This window comes from Fukomys damarensis, unplaced genomic scaffold, assembly GCF_012274545.1.
Source record: "Fukomys damarensis isolate Sample0158 unplaced genomic scaffold, DMR_v1.0_HiC HiC_scaffold_37, whole genome shotgun sequence".
NCBI lineage: Eukaryota > Metazoa > Chordata > Mammalia > Rodentia > Bathyergidae > Fukomys > Fukomys damarensis.
This window is the reverse complement of record NW_022900949.1, coordinates 53,567,316-53,578,942: the sequence shown is the minus strand read 5'-3', so window position 1 is coordinate 53,578,942 and position 11,627 is coordinate 53,567,316. Positions and strand designations below refer to the sequence as shown.

At 44.1% G+C, this 11,627-nt stretch overlaps 1 long non-coding RNA gene across 6 annotated transcripts in view; it reads left to right on the top strand.

Moving 5' to 3' along the window:
• LOC104851054 overlaps window positions 1-11,627 on the top strand; it is a 236,978-nt gene that overhangs the window by 194,179 nt on the left and 31,172 nt on the right. The window lies entirely within an intron of this gene.

Here is an 11,627-nt window from a genome sequence, read left to right as displayed (position 1 = left end):
AACAACAAAAATCAATGCAGCATCTTAGAATGTGAGAATATGGCAACATGGGGCACACATTTATCTCCATCTTTATAGGTGCTGGTGCACTGAGAAGAACCTTTGAAAATTTCCTTGAACAGAATCTATAAAAAGCCCCATCCCAGAGTGGCCATTAAGAATGTAGTTCTCTAGTATTTCTAGCTTTCCTTCTTCTGGGGCATGGCAAGGTGGCACCTGCCTCTGCCTCTTTCAGGCAGATGTGCTGAGTTATTTGTGTTGGAGCCAGCTTATTTCTTAACAGTTAGTATGCAATTTTCCATATTTCTTCCCTGTGCCATGATGCCCAACAAGGCTGCAGATGGCCCATGTCCTCAGAGTGTGTCAGAGCAGCAAAGTCTCGGCTAATCTGTGGCAGACATTTTCCAGGAAAGAGTAACATATTTTTTAATCTTACCACATTGATTTGGGGCTTTAGGTTCTCAGGTCTACTATGTCATGGCTGATGCATCAATTCTGTGCAACTAAGAGTCCTGTGTTCCTCTGTTGAAGGAATTACATTGGGTTCTTCATTGCAGTTTGGCTAAAAGGTAATTCGAGGGAGACTATTGACTGGACACATTGTTTCCCTCAATGTCCTACAAGCAGGCTTGGTGTTTAGCTAAGAGACAGATATTCGAGGGAGACTATGTAGGTGGGTTTTGACTGGACACATTGTTTCCCTCAATGTCCTACAAGCAGGCTTGGTGTTTAGCTAAGAGACAGAGCACTGGCCTAGCATGTACAAGGCCCTGGGCTTGATCCCCAGCACCAAAAGCAGCACACAAACCAAAGAGGATTAAAAATGGAATATCAAAACAAGAATCATAATTGCACTTGATAGATGTGATGGATGCATAGAGATTTAACTTTTCAAAGAGTTTCTGCATCTATCATACTTCTAACCCAGAATAATGACAAAAACAACATGTAACAGATTCCACTTTCCAAAGATGGCCTCGATGATGTCTGCCATCCCATACATGCTTCTGGAGTGTGGTCTTGCCACTTCCCCATCAAGAAGTGGAGTTGGTTTCTCCACTGTTGAGTTTGCATGGGCTAGGGCTACTTTGACTAAAAGAACATGCCCAGAAGTCCTCTAGCTCCAACTGTGGAAAAAGCCCATCTTTGGTGGCCAGCTTCTGTTTCCTGTCTGCCACAGGGCGCGGGCAGCCTCCACACAAGAAGCCTGACTGCTTTGAGACCTCATGTTGAGAGGAGGCCAAGTGTCGTGTTTAGGCTGTGGGGTGTGATGCCATCATGGAAGTGGATCCTTCAACCCCAGGGCCCCAGCTAATGCCACATGAGAACAGAGGGAGCAGCTCTCCGAGTCCTTCCCAAGTTACTGATCCGCATAAACACAAGCAAAAATATAGTTGTTTTAGCCAGTATGCTTTATGGTAGTGTTATACAGCAATAGACAAAATATTAAACAACTTTAACACTTTCTCATTTTAAAGATAGGGAAATTGATGCTTACAGGTAGTAAATCATTTTCTTGGGACCCTAGTGCTGCTTGGAAAACTAGGAAGGACTAGAACACAGATGTGATTAGCACTGTAACAGGGTTCTCACACCACAGATCATATCCTGACACATAGGGTGCCTGGGATATATCCTACAGAAAATCCACACAAGAGGGAAATAAAGCCAAGAGAGGTTGAGGTCCTTGGTTAAGGTCACATAGCAGATTTGGGCCACTGACCAGACAAGAATCATACCTTCTAACTCCAGTCCAGTTCTCTGTGCTGCAGACTTCTGACTCCTCCAATATGTAAAACAGGAAGAGACAAGCTGCTTGAACAATGAAAGTGTGTTTTTGTTGCTTTTGTTTCTTGGTGATAGTCTATAAAAGAAAACCGTAATTCTCAGGAGGATATTAAATGAAAAGCTATAAAAATGTCTCACAGCCACAGGCTGAAGATTTGAAGGGAAATGTGCTGAAGAATATACCATATTATTAGAGTAAAGGGAACCAGGGGCAGGAGAAGGCTTAGGGTCTGTTTCTATTTCAGAAGCCCCCTATCCACAGAAAGTCCTGGTTTAGACCCATCACGGGCCATTTGCTTTCTTCAAATAGAAACCAAAACAGGACTGTCTTTGTGGGCATGCTTAATTTATCATATACAGACATTTTCCCAAGTTAAAGATGACTCAGGTCTTTTAGGGAGCTGCGGTGGATGGAACTGCAGGGCATGGCATGTTCACTCTTTCTTGCTATGCTACTTCTCTCTGCTGGCTCCTGTACTCTCCACTTTTGCCCCTAAAGTTACACTCAGTCTCTTACCACTGGGTTCCCTCCACCTGGCAGAGAGCGTTTGGAGCATGATTCTATTAGGATGATCCTAATTCACAAAGTTCTGTGGTGTTCACTTGATGTATATAGGAACCTTGCACATTCTCATTCTACCATATGGTGGCAGTGCATCCACCCAACTTTGTCTTCTCTGTCCTGAAATGATGAGCATCTTCTGCTAGGTTCTGCTTTCATGATTTTCCAGACAGAGATCAAGCATGAGTCAAACTCTCAGAAGATGAGGAAGGTGTCTGAAGAATTCTTACCATGTGGGTTAGCTCTTGCCACAGTAACAATGTCTGACAAACTACCCCCCAAATTCAGACATATGTAGCAGTAGACATTGTTCCTCACCCTCATGGCTGAAATTCAATACATGCGTGCTGGTCTTGCTGGGCATCTTGGCTGAAAGTGGTGGTGGTTCTAGGTGGTCTGAGATCAGGACAGTTAGGCTTGGATTTGCTGCATGTGTGCTCCTTCTGGGCCAAAGACAAAGGAGAATCAGCTGCCAGGGGGAAAGCAACATTCAGGAGGTGACAGAAATACAAGGACACAAACCACATACTGTATGCACACCTTACCTCTGAGTGCACCTTATCTGCTTATGGCTCATTGGGTACAGCAACTCTCAAGACCAAGTCCAAAGGGCAGGGGTGAAGAGGTAGGTACTCTGTGCACAGTGGGGCCAGAGCAAATCCAGCATGAATGGAGTGGGAAAAACACTCCCATGGAGATGGCTGGTGGGAGGGAACATTTTCTCAACAGAAATCTAGTTTTCATAGTCACCAGAATGGGATTCAGCTTTTGCAGCTCTACTTCCAAGCATCCCAATCTCTAGGCAATTGTCCTCCATCTTTCAGGGGGACATTCCTTCCCCCTTATGAAAAAGAAAGGGAGGAGACTGGCTCTCCTTTTTGTTCAGTGAGCTCTGAATGATTCATCTTCTCAAGTATAATCAGGGTGGGGTAGTGGTCACTGGGTGGCTTTGCTGAATATCAGTAAATCCTGTTGGATGTCAGGATTTTGATAGTGGGTGTGTATGCTGCCTTCTGTTCTCAGCTTTTGAGTTTTAGCTAAGCAAAGAAAGAGTCCCAAAAAAAGTCTTTTCTGTAGGATTCTGCTCTAATTCCTTTTATATTATCTGTTACCCCTATATCGATCAGTGGATACCTTTCTATGAAAGATTAAAAGGACATCTTAAGGCCAAAGGAGAGACCACTGGAGTCCCTGGGATGTACATTCAGTAGCAGCAGTTGGTGCCTGTCTCTGAGACAAACTAACACATGGAATGCAGGGATGAAAAAGACGCTCATGCAGTTGCCCAGCTGCCACTTAATGGGTGGACTGAACTATCAACGGTGACTGCATCCAGCTTCCCTGAATGTATCATGTACACCATGGGACATATGCCCTTACATTTACTGTTGATAAAGGTTGTGTCCAAGCCTCCATGTTGCTGTTTGTATGACTTTTTCATTAATCCTATTATACTGTTAAGAAATTCAAATATTTTCAACTTATTTCTTTTCTGATTATTAAATAAATGCATTCCCTTTGAAAAAAGAGGAAAAGCATAAAAATACAGAAAAAGATTTTCTCATAATCCCACCATCTAGGAGCTTATAGAACAGATGTTGGTGTTTTGGCTCTGACGCAAATACAGTTGGTGCTCTTATCAACAGGTTTTGCATCTGAAGATTCAGTCAACTGTAGATAGAACATATTAGAAAAATGCATCTGTACAGAACATGCACTATTCCTTAGATAATACAGTATAACTGATTTACATAATGTTTATGTTAAGTATTATACATAATCCAGAGATGATTTAAAGTATATAGTGGGGGCTGGTCATGGAAGTAAACAAAACATTTAAACAGTCTGGGGATGTAGCTCCATGCAAAGACCTTGCGTTAAATATCTAGTACCTCAAAAGAAAAGTATTTGGGAGGATGTTACATACAGATACTATGCAACTTATAGAAAGGACTTGCGCATCCACAGATTCTGATATCTGCCGATTGGGTGGACTGGGGCTGGCTGTCTGGGTCCTGGATCCACACCACCCTACAGATATGCAAGAACCCACTGTATCATTGCTGGGTCTGCAGTATTGAAGCACTACCCATGTTGAAGTTTTCCTGAATTACAAGCAACTCAGGCGATCGGTCATGTACAAAGCGAGGAAGAAAAGGAAGTGACAAATTTGTTCACTTTCAAGGCAAGGACCTGTAGAAGCCTAAGAAGAGAGAGGGGTGAGTGTGGAAGAAGACCAGAGGAGCAACACATAGAGATGAAGGACAGGGCTTGGGAGAAAGGTTAATTCATTCAAACTTGCTTTAAGGCAAGCTCTGCTTGCTACTATTGTTAATGTTCTTCCTCTTTCCATTGGCTAAAACATAGGACATCGAGAAACATTTTAAACTTGTCATTTTAACGAGTATTGGCATGGGTACAAACTGAAATAGGCTCCCCAAATTTGAAAATCAAGTAAAGCTATTTTTTTAATGCAATTTTAGTTTTGGTGTCTAAGAGATTTAGATGAAATAAAAAAGAAAGGCGAAGAAACTCAACTTAGACCTTTCTCTTTGTTCTGAGAGTTGAGGTATGGAAAACCCCCAAGTGGCCATGTGCAGTGCCTGTGACCTAGGAGCCCAAGGGATGAGGTTTAATTGCCAGAGTTAAGTAAAAGAACCTATGGATATGGAATGATTTGTTCTGTTTAACATGCTCTAAAAGCTTTGCACTTTAATTATGTCAGCTGTGATGGGAGGCAGGTTGCTCCGACATTGCCTAGGCAACCCTCTGTCACAGATGCCCAACCTGGATAGGAGCCAGGGAGAGGGCGGCTGGACACAGCAGGGATTTCTGACCCTGTCAAGTTTGAGGGTCTCCTTAAATGTCAACATATTCCCACTATCCCCATGGGTGGGAGCTTGTGCTTTTAGTGACTCTTCGTATTTGTATTTATTACCACAGCAGCTTCCTATCTTTGAAAAACACAAGCTTATGTGTGGTATAAAAGTGCTGCAGTTTTCTGTCTGCACTTGGATTGTGTAGGCTGATTCCTGAGGCTGTTCGGTTGCTCTGTGGCCCGTATGTTGAGTCTCCCTAGGTTGGGAGGTGTCTGTAAACTGTTTATGATAGAGATGGTGACAGGACTCCCTAGGCTGCCCTGGAGAAAATGCAAAGAGGCCACCCTACTTGGAACTCAGCGCAAAAATAATGAGCTCAGAGATGGGCTAGTTCCCTTGAGTGCAGGGCCTCCAAATTGATCCTGGAACCACTGGATGCTTTCAGTAGAACAAGATGGGACTAAGGGCTTCACGATATCACTGAGTTCCTGGGCAAAATCTTGTGTGTACTGTGTGTCCTTTTCTCCGGGGCCTGTCTTTCTTCCAGAGTCTCAGGAGAGTCAGGAACCCAGAAATAGATCAGAACTCTGCCTTCAAAGAGACAACCACTGGAAAATTCTCCTAGCTGGAAAGATGGCAACACAATGATTATCTCATAATAGAGTATCTGCAGCAGGCCAGGCCCTGAGCTGGAGGCTGTGGGCTATGTTCTCATTCTTTATCCATTGGATTTTCCTGTCCCCTTTTACAGAGAGACGCTCTGAGGCCAAGAGAGTATAGATGTAATGATAAGCTCAGAGTCCTACAGAGATAGCAGAGACAGGCACATGAGCTGGCGGGGGTGGTGGTGGTGACATCACTGCTGACTTCAGGCACCGCCCTAGAAAGGTGACAGTTAGGACGATCCTGGCATCCCACAAATGCACCAGGGACTTTCTACCTGTCTCTTTCTGGGGAGACAGAAGAAAGATCCTATTTCTGTAAGCAGAGGCCAATCCAGGGAGAAAAATCTGCTCCTCATGGATGAGGGTCTAGGGGAAGCCTCTTCACACTAGCGGACACCAGAAGCACTGGGAATTCTGCTAAGAGAAGCTGATTCTTTTATTTCTCCAAGCCAGACTTGATCACTTTACCCACATTAGTCTTGTGGCTTATTTTAAACAGGGAAGAAAACACTGTAGTTAGGGGCACTGAATGCCTGACCACGAAATCGGTGCCCTCTTTCTGTTGCTGTTTGAAAATGGACACTAAAACCCATTAGTCAAGGTAGGTAACAATACAGGGGACAGGGGAGAGATTGGAGGAAGATGACAAGTATGCAAGAAGGGCCACAGATGCAGGAGAGTGGAGCAATGGGGAGGGGCCAGTTGTCTTAGCTTTGTCTCCTTGGCAGTGTCTCCTTAATCTTGATGTCCCCACATTGGTACAGCACCCAGAACTTAGTGCTCCTGAGAAAGGCAGAGTCTTCTAGCTGAGCTTGATCCCAATCTTATATTAATAAAGGGTGGAGAGGAAGGAAGCACTTGGCCAGTGACAAACCCCCTACTCCAACTAGTTTAAGCTACAAAGGAGAACCAGAGAGGACAGTGCTAGCTCCTTTTGTGGAACCAGGAATACGGCCTGGTCCCCTCTCACCTCTTACCTGAGCTCCTCTGCTCTGGACCTTCATTCTTCTTGACTAGTTGTGGGGCAGGGCACGGGTGTGAGGGCACATGGAACCAACCCATCACAGCCTCCAGAGCATAAACTCTCTGCTCTTTACAGGTGGGGCCATGTTGGGCGAGGCACTTAACCTTTCTGCACCTCAGTTTCTCCATTAGCAAATTGGAGACAATAGTGTCTACCTCACTGGGCTGTTGTGAGAATTAAATGAGCTGATGTGTGTAAAGTGCGTGGTGCAGTCCCTAGGACAGAGTTAACAAGTGTCAGCTACTGCTGTGTACTCACTACTGTAATTCACTTCCAGCTCAGTAATCAAGACACAATCCTCATTAACCACAGGATAAATTCGAGTTCTGTTTTTCACTGACCTTTACAGTGGAAGCGCCCAGCAGCCCCTTCCAGGCCTCTCATTCATTTATGCACATGGCCTGTGAGTCCAGCCCCTGCACCCTGCTTCATGCTGTCCCCCACCTTGCATGTCCACACCCTGTTTCTCTGCTTCTCTAATTCCCTTCAGTGTGCGCAGCTCCATTTATGAGACTTGACTCAGACGCCAAAGCCTACCTAGGGGGAGACCTGATTTTTCCTCCACCATTTCCAGCATATAAGCCCGTGGAGGGCAGAACTGCTTTATTTGCTCCAGATGCTGAGAGCCAGACTGGTGCAGCACTTGGTCAATTTTTATTGAGCGAATTTGTTGTCAGAGAGAAACTTCTCCCATCTTGGCTTTATTAAGATGAAAGACTCTTTATTATGGTTTTCTTGGAAGAAAAAAAAAAAATCAAAGACATAAGCCCTGAAACAGCTACAGTTTTATATAGAAAGCATTATTTTTGAGCTAAATGATTTTTTTCCTGAAGGAAAATTTAGAAATTATAGCTCCTGGTGGAATTAAAGGAATGGAAATGAAGCCATGCACAGATTCACAACATCTGAAGAACTCTGTTTTGAACCTATTTTGCTAACTTCTATAACTCCGCATAAACAATTCAAGCTTCTGGGCCCAGTTCAGCTTCGCAGTAACACATGCCCCTCGGGCAGCTCTACAAATTGCCTTTCCTTCCTAGATTGAGTTAGATATTTGCCTTAGAAGGTGGTAGCTTCTCTGAGAATGTCTATACAAGCTGATACTTTTGGTTTTTCACTGGCAAAGAAATTCCTTGATTTAAACCAAAAAGGTCTTACAGATCATTTGGAAGTAGGGGTACAGGGAGATAACCCTTTCTTCCCTCTTTCAATGGGCCAACCCTGCCCTTCTCTTCCTCTGCAAAGGTCAAAGTGGCTCAGTGGCTTTGGATATGTGTGTGTATGTGTGTGTGTGTGTGTGTGTGTGTGTGTGTGCGCTAGTGTGAGTCCAAATAATGTGTGCTCCACTGGGGAAGAGGGGCCCTGAAGCTGGCTGTGGCTATGGACCAAGCAGGGTAGCTTGCAAATGCTCCCTGCCATCACCTTGGGGTCATGTTATCTTCTAGTGTCCTGTGGATTCCCCCTGCCCCATCTAAGTTGGTTCCTTTTCTTTTCTCCTAGGCTTCCAGATTAAATTTAGGCATTTCTTATATTATCAATTAAACATACACTGAGTGGAATCAGATTCATTTCACTCATTTTGGAGTGGAGCAACTGTGCAAATGATAGCAACAGCTTAATTGATAACAACATTTCCCCCACAAACCCTGCTTCTCATGATCTCTCGAAAAACAAACATGTTGTATGGGATAAACTCTGAGTTTAACCCTCAAATCAGGGAGCACTTTCTGAGTCCTTTATACCTGATTCTCCCGTCTTTCCTGCCTCCATCTTTTCAAGCTGTTTCCTCCTCATGGAAATCTCTTCTGACTCCATTCATGTCTAATTTTTAACTCTGGTCCTAACACAGCCAGGAACCTTCTCCAAAAACTAGCGTCATAATCTAGAGGTCTCTAGACTTGTTAAATTGGGCAAGAGCTGCTTACTAGAATCACTCACAGGCTTTCAGAAGATTCACATATCCAGGTCCCGGTCCTATAGACTCTGATCAGGGGATCTGGGCGCTGTAGTTTTAAAGGCTCCATAAGCAATTTTACTGCCTGGGTTAAGAATAGAGGCCATGTCGCATACTGCAGTGCCTAATTGCTCTTCAGTTGTTCTTGTGGTTGTCCTGTGGTCAGAAAGCGAGCTGAAGATGGGCGTTTTATGCAGCCTAGCTAAGTTCCGGGCACTCCATGTCTTTAGCATTGTAACACTGTCATACCCACTGATGGCTCCCAACTTGATGTACTCAGCCCAGGGCTGAGCTCCAGTCTTTTATAGTCACGCTGACTGTGAAGTCGGAACTCTGCCCCAAGCTGCCTCTGTACATCACCCTATGATGCTGATGCTGGAATTCTGCAGATGTTGTCTTTCCTTTGCCCACTGGCTTTGTTGTGTTGTGCTACCAGTGGATTCCAGAGAAATCCTGGAAGCCTGGAGGGGGAGGAGGAAAGTCCTCTGTTCAACGCTCTGGATGGCATCGAGGAAGACTTCTGGGCGGTGGCAGTACAGCCCCGGCTGTCAGTTTCCTGCTTTACCTCTACAGTCCTAGAAGCAGCCCCGTGGAGGCCCCTCATGCACACCAGTGTCAACTGGACAGTGACTCCTCCTCAGACATCTGACTCCCGGCTTAGAGCCCCTTCTCTAGAGCATCTGCCTCTAATAATCCCACCCTTTTTCTTTCCTCAGTTTCCCCAGTCCTAGGGGTGATAGTGGCTCCTGGCAGTTGTTCTCTTTTGTTATCCAAATGCCTTTTTCTGTCCTCAGTCCATTTAATGAATCTCCAATATTCAATTCTATCTGTTAAAATAACTGGTGGGGTTTCAGTTTCTTGACTCCATCCACTGATGTATTATCCATATGCCACTATTAGATTCTACTCAGCTGTCCCTCAAGCACTTACACTTCATCCACCCAAAGCACAATCTGTGGTTTCCTTGAGACATGTTTGTTTTCCCCTATCAGGTTGCAAGATCCACTCAATGCTTACAGCTAAGTATTGGGCATTACTCTTTTTGTTTTTGGTACCACAAATCAAACTTGGGACCTTGTGCTTGCCCAGCAGGTAGTGGAACCACTGAGCTAAGCTACATCCGCAGCCCTTGAGCATCACTCTTGATTCCTCTCTCTTGTTCATTCACACACACGTCATTGGTTAGAGAGGGTTGGCAGTTCTACTACGAATTCCTTCCCAGCCTGGCTGACCATGCTTTTCCTAGCAACCCTCCTGCCTTTTCTCTTGGCCCTCACATCTCCTTTTCCACAGAAGCAAAAGTAATTCTACTGAAGATAAATACGGGTGTGACACTCTCTTGTGTCATCTCCTTCCTGAGCTTCCTGAGGTGCTCACCCTCTGTGATGGCCCACCGGTCTGCTGGGGACATTTATATATTCCTTGTTTTATGTATGCCAGGCTCTCAGTGGCATACATTTTTTAACATGCCAAATCTTTTCCTGCTTCAGGGTCTTGGCATCTGCTGCTTTTCTGTCCAGAATGCTTTCTTCTTCTGCACATATGTACTGGATTCTTCTTACTCTTGAGGAAGTGGATTTAAGGTCACCTCTTTGGGGAGTCCTTCACTGACACCCTCTTCAGAATTGACACCTTCCAGTTCCATACTGCTTTCTTTGCTAACATTTCTTCTCATTTTCAGTCATTGTGTGTTCATACCTTTACTTACATCATATTTTCTACTCATTAGACTACAAGATCTGTGGGGCAGGAAATGGGTCTGTTTGATTCACTGCTGTGTTCCCACAGGTAGCATTATAGATGTACTAATGAAAGAATGAATCTAGAATGGGTATCAAAAGAAAAACAGAGGGGCAAGAAAACTACCATTAATGTAGCTAGCAGGTGTCCTACCACACAGAGATATTCTCAGACTCTGCCGCTAGTTATCTGTTCCTGTAGCCATAGATTCTTCTCTGAAGAGAAATTGTTGAGAGTTGTTGAGCTATGTGGATATACAGAGAAATTATTACTCAGTGTGGTAGGGTATATTTGTAAATTTATATCTACCAGCCTCCTGGTTATATTTAGCATACCTATACATGTACCAATATACATATATGTCTTCACCTCAGGGACAGTCCTGAGATTGGGGTTTCTATGTGACTCACAACTTTAGAGACCAAATGATAGGCAGGGGTTTCTGTGCTGTGTAGAAGTCCCTGTTACATTTGATAGAATTCATTCTTCAAGAATCCATTCTTGAAGAATCCAGCTTGAAGGCAGGTTTCTGTGTTCTCTAGGGAGGCAAGATCAGGGTGCTACAGCTTATTTAATTCTGGTCTAATCCTCGTTGGTGCCATGAGTAGATGTGATCATTATAATGCAACTTCATGCACTTAAAGTTTTTTAAGTTTAATTTCATTTTAGTTTATCAATAGTAAAATCCCTGCTGGCATGTCATTTAAGTTGCTCCCCATGCTAATGATGATTCTGAAGCTTTTTACAGAAATGATTATCTGGTAATACCGAATCTGATAGTGGATTCAAGCTATCATTTATAGTAATAGGATCATAACAAAGCTCCCTGGGGTAACTGTTCTTGTAATACTGTAATGTAGCCAGGAGTCTATGGCTCCTCATTTGCTCAGGGGCACAGAGGAAGTGAGGAGAAGAGAGAAGGCACATAGGTTTTATGGCCCAGAGGCATACTGCAGAACAAGGGGTGAAAGTTATAGAAAGATACATTTAGGTTCAATAATGAAGAAGGGCACTCTTACAGTGTTGGCTAATCTTAATCTTGAAATAGATTGTGTGCTAAGTTATGAGCTCCCCA